The sequence below is a fragment of the Anomalospiza imberbis genome, chromosome 12 (genome assembly GCF_031753505.1).
Source record: "Anomalospiza imberbis isolate Cuckoo-Finch-1a 21T00152 chromosome 12, ASM3175350v1, whole genome shotgun sequence".
Lineage (NCBI taxonomy): Eukaryota > Metazoa > Chordata > Aves > Passeriformes > Viduidae > Anomalospiza > Anomalospiza imberbis.
This window is the reverse complement of record NC_089692.1, coordinates 17,413,449-17,426,629: the sequence shown is the minus strand read 5'-3', so window position 1 is coordinate 17,426,629 and position 13,181 is coordinate 17,413,449. Positions and strand designations below refer to the sequence as shown.

General features: G+C 40.4%; 1 protein-coding gene across 4 annotated transcripts in view; it reads right to left on the bottom strand.

Annotated features, from left to right (window-relative positions):
• CDH13 (cadherin 13) overlaps positions 1–13,181 on the bottom strand; it is a 449,552-nt gene that overhangs the window by 69,239 nt on the left and 367,132 nt on the right. The window lies entirely within an intron of this gene.

Genomic DNA, 13,181 nt, shown 5'->3' with positions numbered 1-13,181 from the left:
CTGGGCCACCTTGTCCTGTCAGGGACAATGTCCTTGGAGGCCACCTGCACAGGCAGCAAGGGACATTTCCACTCAGATCCTGGGTGCCCCAGTGCCTGGGTTTTGAGAACAGCCTTGAAGAGATGGGATTTAAATTGTATTGAGGGTATTAGTCTAAAGTGATTGAAGAACAGAGTATACTTCTCGTTTATATCCCAGAGTGATAAATGTGAGAGTGGAATTTTTTTTTTCTAAGGCAAAGAAAATGGGAAACCAACACGGATTTCAGGCACATGAGAAATAGCTTATGAATTTAGATGATAGTTCAGCAGAAATAAATTGTACATCTGTTCATTCATTTTAATAAAGCAGGGAAATGACACGCTGCTGGAGCCTTTGGAGAATGCTGGTATTTTTAAATGATGATCCTATAATAATAGCATTAACATTTGTAATGCTGCCCATACTTTAAGAATTTAAGAAAAATACATTGATGAGATAAGTGAGCTTCAACCTATAGTCTGGACTCCAGGCATTAAAAAGTGAATAAGGTGCTTCCTGAATACTCCCAAATTAGTTCAGGCAAGGCTCTACAATGGCTTTCCCATGTAGCACAGAAAATCCTCTCAGTGTGTGTTGATAAAGCTTATTATTTCTGAATAAATAATTCAGATGTGCATCATGTAGCTGAATTTCTGCTGACTAGAACCCCAGTCTTCATTTATAGGCAGTTAAAGTGGAGTGTTTTCCTTGAAAGTAGTCCATGAGAGAAACCAAAGGGATGCTTTTCCTGGCTGTATGGATGCATGGAAACATGTCCCACCTTCTGCTGAATTCAGGCAGGAATAGAGCCTTTCCCCTGCATCTCTATTTTTAACACAGGAGTTAAAAATGGAAAAAGCTTCATTGCTTCATTGTTTCTATGTTGCCATTATTTACAAAGCCAAGTGCAAATTTAAGAAATAAACCAGTGAGACTGCAGGGGATGGTGCATTTTAAAAGCTATGTTTTGATTTTCCAAACTGATCTCCATGGAAAATAATAAATTAGGAGTTCAATAATAACTTTAAAAGCTCAGTTATTAAGATCATTAAAACTTCCTTTTAATTGATTGCATTAGAGCAATTGCTGCTGGAGTAAGGAGCATCTAAAACTGATTAGTGCTCACATATTGCTCTTTGATCAGCTGGGATAACCCTCACTCAGGGCAAGGGAAACAGGCAAGTCTGAAATCCTTGAGAAGTGGAGAAGTTCACCTAAATTAGATCTCAGAACCCGAGACCTTTTAATGATGTCCCAGCACTGTTCCCCACTGCCACCAAAGGAGTGCAGGCTGAGCTATTGGATCTTCCCAAAGCAGAGATTTCCCAGAGGTGCTGCTGGGAGCCAGCAGAGCTGGCAGAAACTCCTCAGTGCTGACATCCCTGATTTATCCAGCAGCACGTGAGAGTGGCCCTGTGCTCCCTGCTGCTCCCTTCAGCTCCTGCAGGCAGCCAAAAACAGCCTCAACAGGCAGTCCAGGTAAACAAGACTCCTTGTGATTTGCTTCTCTCCCGAGTACAGGGGGATTGAAGAAAAGAAATTCCCCCAGGACACAGAGGCCCCCTGGGTGAACACTTCCCAGCCACAGAACCCTCACAGATTTATTGATTGGAACTGCATTTTAATCATTTGCCTGGAGGAAAGAAAACAGCTCCCAGGGACTGTCAGGCAGCCCTAGCACGGGGCAGGATAAACCTGTTTGTGCCAGGAATATCAGGCAGTGCCTGTGTCACAGGAAAAGGACATTAAAGAGTTCAACATCTGCAGGCAAAGTTGAATTTATTTACTTATGGCTTCAATTATTATTTAAGCTGGAAAATTTGAAAAGGTCAGAACTGCTAAATCAGAAAGCCTGCCCTTCATTTGTCTTCAAACATACACAGGTTTCTTAGCTTCATTCAGCACTGAATCAATTAATCAGAAACAATGTTCTTTGTTTTCAAATGCCAGTTGTGTTATTTCTAAATATGGAAATATATTGTGTTATTTCCAAATGGACCTGTTGATCTTAGAGCTCTTTTCCAACCTAAATGATTCTGTGGCTCTGTGAAACAAGCAAGTAAATCCAAGTTTCATTTTTGTTTTAACCCATGCTAGAAAATGCAGCTTTAGAAAAATAAAACATCAGGTCTTCAGTTTAGGTAGGCAAACACCTGTGGGCCTGTGTTTCTATTTATATATATGCATAGAAATCCAGATTTACTTCCCAGTCTAAAACTGCACTCCCATCTTCATCTGGATGGGAGCCACAGCTTGGATGCAGGCAGTTAAGAATATCAATACTACAGATAAATCTTCTTCCCTGATATTATTTTAGACAACTGTTGGTTTAGATTTAAGCTTATTTAGCAGGATTGATCTTCCTTATGTTTCTTTCAAAACTTCCTCACATAACTCTTTTGATTTTTCAAACTTTATTTTTTTTTTTTAGCTAAGAGATTGCTTTCAACCCTTTAAACTTCTTGAGGACAGCAGCGCTCTCCTCACCATCGGTCTTCTAAATGAAACAAAATCATTGATCTAAGAGCATCTGACAGTACCAGTTAATACATGGCCACTGCCAGCCTCTGTGGCTGGAGATGGGCAAAACAAATGAGCTGGGGAGGAGGAAATAAAGTCTAAAAGGAACAAATGAGGGGATGTGTGGAAGCCAACAGCCACGGGGCTCGATTTATAGAAGGCAGGCAAAGGGTGTGCATTGACTTCTGTGAGCCCTGAGCAAAGAGTCAGTTTAAGGCACTGGAAACAAAAAGGTGGCTCCCAAGGGAAGCAGGGGATGAGGGCATGAGGAAGAATTCACTGGGGGATGGTATCAAGGGATGGGAAAAGGAAGGTCTTCCTGAAATGAGAAAAAAGGGGGGAAATCATGGGGACAGAATGGGGATCATGAGAGGACAAAGGTCGGAAACAGACTTTGGTGATATAGCAAATAAACAGTTTTCCATGTGGAAAGACAGAGGAGAAGTGATGAAAATAAGAGCAGAGAGAAAGGGGAGTCACTCAGCAAAAAGCAGTCAGGGATCCATGACTGGAGTGTCTTGGGAGCTCTGAGGCAGCAGCTGGAAACAGGAGCAGAGGGCTTTGGGGAATGGGAGGTGATCAGGCTCGGAGAGTTTGGAGAGGAAGGAAAATTCAAAGCTATTAATAAAGTTCAGAGAAGGCTCCTAACAGACTCCTGACTAAAGAATAGGCTCGGAAGAGGGAAAACCCAAGAGTTTGCTCTTTGGTTAGTTGGAATGGGGAAGTTTGCCTTGTCTTAAAAAAAGGGAATGATGCAACAGGCAAAATGAACTTTGAAGGATAAATTTTAGCACTGGGCAAATTAAATAACATGGAGAGGACACAGGTGATTAGCATAGGGAAGTGAAAAAAAAATCTCTATAAAAGCTGCATCAAGAGGAGAACAGGAGTTAGAATAGAAACTCTAAGGGACTGGCTGTAGAGCAATAGTGTTGGAGGGAAATATTGGGTGAGGAAAATGACTGGGATTCAGAGATTTTTCCTAATTGGGTCAAAGTCTAGAATGGGAAAGGGAAGATAACATCACTACTCCGTGTAGAGCTGGGCTTACACTTTTTTTGTGACATATGGACTGAGAACACAGGGGAACACATTTGTAAAAACAAATAAATATTAAGTGACTGTTAGACAGACGGCTGGAGAAAGGGCTACCCTTTAAGCAAATAAGCATCTGGAACTCTAAGGCAAACAAGTCCTGGAAACAAGCCAAAGTAGGAACTACAAGGATATGAATAAATTCTACTTCCTAAGCATTTTCCTCAAAAGATATTATAACTACAAGGAGTCCTGTATGAACCCCCTAATCTGCTTTTTCTTACATGTAACAACACCATTTTCATTCCACTAAATTCAAGACAAAACCAGACCTATATAATTTTATTTTCTTCCAAAATGGATATCTTTCACAGGCATTTGCTAAAAATTTTATTTGAATATACCTACAGCTCCTTTTAGCATGGTGAGTTTTATCCATTGTCTATTTTAATGCTTCAGAGCAGAAAGAAAAAAGATACTTTGTCTAACTAATCCTGACACTTTGATTTGTGTGCACAGATGGTTGGCAAATTTTGGAGTAGCCAAATCAGTTTTAGTGTTGCTGAGAAAAATCTTGAAATCTCAGTTGTCAGTGAAGGAATTGATAAACTGATCACAAAAGTCATTCCACTCTAGTGGAATGACCCAAGCAGCCACATAAACTATTATTTTTGAATGAATAGACTTCAGCTTTACAAATTCCCTCTGCTCATATAAACTGCAGCTATGATACCAGCTCACACATATTCTGTAATTGGTGTTAAATAGGGTTTTGTCTGCTGCAAATTGAATATGTTAAGATCTATAGTGTGTTATCATGTTTAATCCTGCTTTAAAACAGAACTCCCACAGATGCTGCAGGCTTATTAACAGTGTGGGTTTCTGAACTCGTGGGATTACCGTGATATTTTGCAACACATCTGACAATTCCTCTATTTGTTACTTCTCCAATCAGCTGCACTGTGTCAGACAAAAGAGATTTCGAATTCTTGGTATTTCTGTTAATATTCCACATTCCACAGGTGAGGAACTGAAATAATTTATACATGGAATAAAAGGTCCTTCAAGTCCAAAAAGGTAATACCTGGTCTTCTCTTCCTCACTGCCCGACCACCAATTTACATTCTGAATTACTTTAAACTGAAAGAGGGAAGATTAGATTGGATGTTAGGGAGAAATTCTTTCCTGTAAGGGTGTGGACACCCTGGCACAAGCTGAGGGTGCCCCTGGATCCCTGGAAGTGTCCAAGGCCAGGCTGGACACTGGGATTTGCAGCAATCTGGCATAGTGGAAGCTGTCCCTGTCCATGGCACATGGAATGAGATCATGTAAAGAATGATTTTTAATCATTCTGGCATTCTATGAACAAGATAATGATGACTTAAGAGCCACTCTGCAATGAATACCACATGTAAAAATCACTGCTTCCACACTAAGGTTTTTTTTCAGCTGGATGTCACTCAGTCAAACGAGGTCTCCCAACAGAGACCCCCAAAGTTAATTTCAGAAAAGAGATTGATGCATCATTTTGTATCTTGATCTGAAAGCTGTGTGAAGCTTCCTGGAAGTCTCTGTGTCATCTGCCAGCACTCAGTGTTGAAGCTGGAATTCCTTGGAGAGTTTATGAAGTTCAATATGCTATGAACACTCCTGGAGAAGAGTGAAATCAAAGGACATTTCCACGGACTGCTTCACCAGTACACTTAGAGGAAAAAAATACTGGGGAAAATACTCAAATTTTTAAATGTCCATTACAATTGAAATCTGTAGAAAACAATCCTAATTTGAATTGAAGGCAACTGCAAAATTCCAGCTGGAGGTTTTTTTTTTTTTTTTGGATTGTTGGGTTTTTTTTTTGGTTTGTTTTGTTTTTTGTTTTTGTTTAATTGGAAATTCACATATCCACTCCTGGCAATGATTGCTAATAATTCTGTTTATACAGCTTCCCTGAATAAGTGGTCCAAGACTAGGTCTGGAGACATTACATTATCTTTGTTTAGCTTGTGCTTCCCTCAAGAGCCTTTGTTTGAGCCTTCCTTCGTTTTTAATTTTTACTCTCCAGCTCCTCACCCAAATGTGTTTGTGCTAGAGGTGCTCCAAACTCTCACTGCTACTGTTTACTTTGTAATCCTGACCTTAATATCTGTTGTAAAGTTCACACTTCATGGACCACATTGAGGAAGCACATTAACCTTCTCTTCTTGGAGAAGAGAGCAGTAAATTGTGGGTTTATGGCTTTCCTGCTGCTCCCAGGGTTTGGGTATTTGCTGCCTGCAGAAGCAGATGGAAGAAGCCTTTGGAGGATAAGTCAGCACCAGAATGGGTTTGTGGTGAGAATTTGCCAGCTGCAGTGAGAATTGCTGTTACTGCCGCGGAGCTGCTGCTGACCTTCCAAGCACAGCCAAAGGCTTGCAGAAGGCAAGGACTTGCCCAGGAGTTTGCATCAGGGTGGCTCAGATCAGCCGAGGACAACAAATCAGGGCAACTAAGCAAAAGGGCAGGAAAGGAGCAGTGACAAAGAGGGGGGAAAAAGGAAAAAGACTGGCAAAAATGCAAGTTTGCTGTGTGAGCCTACTTGGACAGCAAGAGTGCTGAGAGGAAAATCAGATCTGGAGGAGCAGCACAGTGCCTTTGTGTTCCTCCCCAAATTCCCACTGTTTGAATGATCATTTCCATTCACAGACTCTTTCCTCTATTGTACAAGTGTTTCTCAGCTGCTCCCAGGTTATAAAGCAGGCACTCTGTTGTTTTATGCACCACTGAAATGTGTTTATCTGGAGATTAAATAGACAACTTCATGTATTTCCTGACCTTGGTGGAGAGAAACAAAGCAATGAACTCACCCCTCAGGAGCAAAGATAAATGTGGGAGTCTGCTGCCTACTGCCATGCAGCGTATCCAGCCCTAATTATGTGATAAGTGCATGGACTCCGTGTTAAACATATTTTGCAAAAGTTCTTGAACAAAGTGCTAACACTGGTTATGCAGATAGCTTGCTGAAAGCCACATGAATACAGATTATTATGCACACAGTGTGAATCTGGATGAGCACAGGAAGCACCGGTCTTCCAAACAATATTATTTCTTTTGGTTTTGGTTTCTTGCTGAAGAGTTCTCTGTTTCAGTCAATGCACAGAATAATCACATTTGTTTTCCTTTCTCTGAAATTATTCTACTCTTGAAAATGCTACAGCAAAGTATTTGTTGTTAAGGTCATTGGTAATTCAATCCTGAGTAGTGCTGAGAATTTCTCATCACATGAGAATCCTCAAGCCAGCTAATTCTGATAAAAACTGACGTGCCATATTCAAGAAGTAAAAAAAAAAAAAAAAAAAAAAAAAACCCAAAAAGTGTAATTTCATTATCCAGATAGCCAGACTGTTTAAATAAGTCTTCCAGATGTCCTTAGTTTGGTAGCACCACAACACAACTCAGAAATATTAATAAGCCTTCCTCTTGATCATGGGCATTTTTCCAGGTTATTTGAAAGTGTTTAGAAGAAAGACAGATACTTGGAATCCTAATTGCACTGAGAGTCAAAGCAATCTATGCTCCTAAACCCAGGTTTTTGAACTCCAGTGGGCACCAGATGTCTTCACAGCTACTTTATTAAGTCTAATAATATTTTTTTAAATTATTTTTGACATCTACATGCCTGTTATTTAGATTTTTAGGTTCCCAAACTTCTTAAGTGATTTTGAAATCTGTTCTATAAGTCATGACAGCTCAGAAAACTCTGGATGCCATGAACTTTACCATGGGTGAGACCAATGACCAATTATTAACCATGAAGAAATGGTGCAGTCACTGAAAATTTAAATTTCATTTTTGCACTGACAACAGAATGCTCACAGTCTTCATTCAGAAAAATAAAATGTTTGCTGCTATTTAGATGTTTGATTCCTTTCATAAATTCTGCCTCTCACACATGAAAAATATACCAGGTAAGATGTTTCATTTGCTTTCAAGGATACTTTTGGGCACTTGGAACTATGTCAAGTGTGTTAGTGAACTGCTGCAAGAGGATGAAGTGGAAATAAAGCTGAGTGAAAAGGTCAGTGCAAATATTTATCTGGTGTAGAGGTTTCTGAAGGTTAAGATATGCTCCAGGAGCCTTTCTAGCTGTATTTACAACTCTAGAAAAAACAAGGGGGGCAAAAGAGCTCCTCTCTGGTGATCCCCAGCCATCCTGAAGCTGTTCTTTGTGCCAAAGTTTACTGACAGCTGGAGAGGGTTTGCCCTGCTCTGTTGACTTTCTGCATGAATTCTGATTTCTCTGCATGTAAATTGTCTCACAGCCCAAAAACGGGAGCCAAATGGAAATTCCAATATGCATTCTGCTCATGTGATTTTGCTGTAATGGTTTTATCCATCCCACAAAACTATTTCTCCTGACAAATCAGCGCCGGGGGAGTTTGATCCAATTTGAACAGGCTGCTGGAATTTTAGATTGGCTTCCCATCACTTTCAGGCCATAATGAAACTCTGATTCTTAACTATCAGCCTGGCAGTGGCTTGCAATCTGCTCAGATCTGCTGGTGCTGCTCGAGCCCCTCAGCCCTTCCAACGTGCAGCAGGAGAGAGCAGTTTGTGGTGTGGGAAGAGCCCAAACTGGTCCATTCTCCCCAGCTCGCTGAGCCACCCTGGCAGCTCCTGCTGGTTTTGTCTCTGTTCAGCCTGGTTTGCACTGTGATTTCCACCCCAGCAGGGAATGGGAGAGAGATGCAGCCCTGGCCTTGCTGCCCAGCTGGGTTTTAGTCAGAGGACAGCACCTCTTTGGCCCTGTTTTCCACACAGTTGTGGTTCTCACTGAATAGCTCTTCCAGTCAGATGTAAAGAAAAATAAAGAAAAAAAAAAAACCTGTGGAAGGGGGTTGGAAGGGGAATAATTTACCATTAACATAATTGTGTCTAAATGCGTGGTCCAGCTCACTGGAAGTCCTGCACAGAAAGGAACAAAATTAATTAGGAGTCCTAAAGGGCAAAATTTTCCCTGCAAGACAAGGTAAGAAGGACTCAGTCCACAGGAGGAGGAGAGATGAGATTGGTTGGCTTCAAACATGCAAAGTCAATGGGCAGATCTGCTCTGGGTTGCCAAGGTCTGTTTACCACAGAAAATAAAAGTATCATGTCCAAGAGAGACATTTCTGTAAAAGTGTGGAAAAGTGATCCAGGAGGAACCTTAAAGTAGCTTTTAGCTCCATGTTTGTTCCTCAGTACGGCTTAGTCGATACCAAAAATTAAGGCAGGGACTCTCAGCAGCTTCAAACCCGTTTCTCAACAGCCCGAGCTGCAAAATCAATCTCTCCAGATGGTGCTGTGGAAGTCTCATATCCTCCGTGAACCATGAGCAGACGGAGGTGCAGATTGTCCTCCAGGGGCTGCTCTCCCCAGTGGGTAACACAACTGAGCCAGGAGACAGCGCTGCAAGTCGTCATAAATCATGGTGACAAGCAACCCAACCACTCACAGGTCTCTACAGGAGCTGATGAATCATTTATTAAAGCTCCCATTAGTCATTTATTACTCTTTTATAAACCATTTATCAGCTGGTATTCAAAATGGGAGCAAATCATATCTTTCACTTTAGACTCCCAGCACTAGTATATCTCAAGGCTCACCGTGGTGGGGTTTTGTCAAATTACACAAATTTTATTCTGTTCACAGGAGGCAAGATCTTTATTTTACTGGAAAATTCTTTTCTAAGAACATATATATTAAAAATAAATTTCTACCAGGCAAAATATTTTCCCTAATCCTGTTCTCCCTGGTGTGACAGAATTATTTCTGTGTTACATTTCTTTGTCCCAGAAATGGATGGAATTGAAGGTGAGGCAGGAGGTGGCAGAAAGAGGAATTGTGTGAGGAATGGTTGTTCCTCCTCTGTTTGTTATGTGCCAGTGAGAACACTGTGACAAATCCCACTTTTCCAGGGTTGGCTAGGGATGGGCTGCAGTCCCAAATCTGTGGAGGAGGAGAAATGTGGGAAATGGGGGCAGTGCAGAAAGATCATCCCCTCCAGCCACACCACTGCATTCCCCTCTCAAGTGCCTGGCAGGGTTTACCAAGGAAAGACAATATATCTGGTGTTTAGGGAAAATAACGCATTAAAGAGCAGCAGTGGAAGTTTTAAAAATTCAGGTCAGAAGATAAAGGCAAACAGAGTCAGAGGACTCTCATTTTTGAGCACACACTCTGCAGGCAGGAATGGAATAAGAAGGATTCACTGGACTTCTCTTTTGGAGAAGGAAGAAAAGACAGAAAGGGGTCAAGTCCATATCTTTCTTGTGTTAAAACTCATTTTTTTTCCCTCCCCCAGGTCATAGGCAGTATCTGGGCAGAGCCAGGCCTCCAGGAACAGATACAAGGGAAGAATTTGCCAGCTCGTGTCTTTCAGCAGATGCCACATTGTTAATTTTTCATCTCACCACAGCCACAGTGACATTAACTCTGGACTAAAATCCCTCTTTTTGCAGGATACAACACTGCAGTGATCTGTCAGCCACTCTTACAGTAACACAAGGAAAGAATTCTCAATTTTGTTAATGTTCTAGGTATAAACACTCTGCACCCTTAGTATTCACTCAGCCCAGCTCATTCCCACCCACTGGGAATATCCTGCAGGATGAAAGCCAGGTATCTGATTTTCCAGAACAGTCTGTGCCTGTCCTGGCTTTGCTTCATTCTTTATTTTTACATAAGCAATCCCTTGCTGCTGAACAAAATTTGAGCTTAAGGCCTTTCCCTGCTGGAAAGGAAACTCCAAAATCCTTTGTGACACAAAATAATAATTCACAAAATTTATTTTAAAACTTTTTCCCGTTATAGAAATAAGGTTGTAAATTTTACAAAGAGGCCACTAACTTTACAAGTATCTCTATTTTCAATCTCTGTCATTTAAATCTGGCACAATATCCCAGCCACTCTGACCTTTTAAAAGGCAGGCCTTGCTACATCACCTGGGATTTTTGGAGGAACTCTTAAAATATTGCTCTATTTGGCATTAAAGATGAAATTATTAAAACCCCTGGAGGGAGCAGGGTACTGTTTGCACACCTGAATGGATTTTTACACTGCTCAGAGCCTTATTATTAGCAGGAAGTGTAGCTGTGAGACAGAACAAGGCAGATATTTTGGAAGTGTGTGGAGTGACAGGGCAATAAGCAAATAATGAACTGGGCTGAAGCAATGTCTCATTTATTGAGCCATCAAAGCACCTGACACATGCTCCAAGCCTCAGCTCGGGCTCTGCAGGCACTGGAATTGCCCTGCTGGATCACAGGCAGGATGCTCAGCTGCTCCTGGGGGTGCACCAGGCACTCCAGGGATGGATTTTCCTGCAGTGGGATGCAGGGAGGGGAAAAGGGTGGCTGGGAGAACAGAATCACTGGGCAAGCACTGCCTCTCCCAGGAGAGGGACTTTGCACAAGATCAGGTAGGGATAGGACAAGTGGGAACTGCCTCCAGCTGAAGAAATGTGGATTTAAATTGGATATTTGAAAGAAATTCCTTCCTGTGAGGGTGGTGAGGAACAGGTTGCCCAGAGAAACTGGGGCTGCCCCATCCCTGGAAGTGTCCAAGGCCAGAAATAATTTAATTTATTATTCAATAAATTAAATAATTATAATTTTTTCTTTATAATTTAATAAAATAACATTTATTTATTTAATAAATATGTAATATCTATTTCTTTAATAAAATAACTAAAAGAAGCTACACTCTGGAATCAAAGCTCCAGATTTACTGAATTTGAGCTTTCTCCTTCAGAAGTTACCTTGAAAAATATTGTCTTTTTCTTTCAGCTCTAATTTGAATCAATAGTATTGCAGCCTGTGGTATGCAACTGATATTAAAATGCAATAACTAAGCACTTCCAGCAGAAAATCAAATAAAGTGGCATTAAATCAACTGATAGACACCTCCTTCCTCTTATTTTAAACAGAGAATCTGCTCCTGAAGGGGGCTGGCATCATACATGAAAGGTTGATTTTTCCTGGCTTCTGCATGGAATATGAATATCCCTTAGCAAGGCAGAGGAAGATTTCTGAGGTCATTAGCATCTCTAAATATTGAAAGGTTCAAACCCAAATCAAACCATTAAAAAGGAAGAGAGGTGTCGCTATGGAAAGGAAAAAAAAATGCAAGAAAAATATCTAAGAGCAGACTTTTCAAAGAAAACAAGATAATGCTGTCTCTTCACACCTATTTAATTTCCATGCTAAAACCCACAAACTTTCCAGGATATAAATTTTACTGTCACTGACAGAACTGAATTTATGAGCATTTCTGAATTTCCACAGAAATTGATACTAACAATACATTTGTGGCTAAGCAGGCATGTGAATTTCTGTGTTCAAATTACCAAAATAAGTCAAATGGGACTATAGTTATAGAAAGACTTCTTCGAAAGGATTCAATCTAGAAATATTTATTCCAGAGAAGAATTCTCCAACTTTGGAAATTCAAGCAGGTAGGACTCTGACTGACATGAATTGCTATCAATATTGATTAATCCAATAAATTCTTATTTCTAAATGCACCAAGCTGTCCTTGTACATTGTTATTTTCCAGAGGGTTAAAAAAAAACCAGCATTTCAAAGATATTTTAAGTATTGGTTGTCAGGAAATGGCTTTCAGAGCATTAAAAGCCTGATCTAAAAGGTAATTCTAAGGGAATTAATAGTTTGATCATAGTCACTTAATTGTCACCCATGTTCTTGAAGGGTTTGGATCAATCTCTCCATGATAATTTTAGGTGACTGAAACACTACTGCCAAAGCATTTTACTGATGTAGTTATAGATATTCCTTTGTTAAAATTGTCATTGTTTCTACTTTCTTCTTTTTTTTTTTTTTTTCTTTTTTTAAAAACCCTTCTGTGTCGTGGTTGAATCTAGTATTCATTTACTTTGAGTTTGTAAAAGAAATAATTCTTCAAGTCAAATAACAACAATTTTCAATATGATCTGCTGCCAAATTGCTCATATTAGACCAGGAAACAAATTTTAAAAAGGTAAAAATATACTTCAGGTTAAATAAAAAAAACTTCTACAGCAATAGGCTTCCCTTTTCTTCTTCCACTATTATCTTAAAATCAGGATCCCTCAGGTTTGCTTCTCATATTTTGGGAATTTTTCCTTAAAAGTTTGCAGAGCCCCAGGAAACTTTAATAGCAAAATCCAACTTGGCTGTAATCAGGTAAAATTTTTAAAACTCTCTCATGCACTCCATATACCAAAAAAAACCAAAAAAAACCAAAAAAAAAAACCAGCCTCACAGTAAATGTAGGGGATGGAAGAGAACAGTGTGAGCTGGGCAGGAAGACTGGGGCAGGCAGGCAGGGAATTCCCTCACCTTGCTTTTGGGGTTTGTCAGAACTTTCAGCTGAATTCAATTTACAGGGAAAAAAACCTTTCCTTGCAAATTCCACCTGTAGGTTAAGTTTGGAGCTTTGATTCCAGAACCCCAAACTCTGGCTGGCTCACAGGGGAAGTGCTGTAGACAGGAAGAAAATGTTGTTTTCACCCATAGTCCTGACCATCCAAAGCCTTAAGCTAGTTTTGCTATTTCCCCCCACAGGAGCAAAAGGAGAAAGTTACCCCCAGG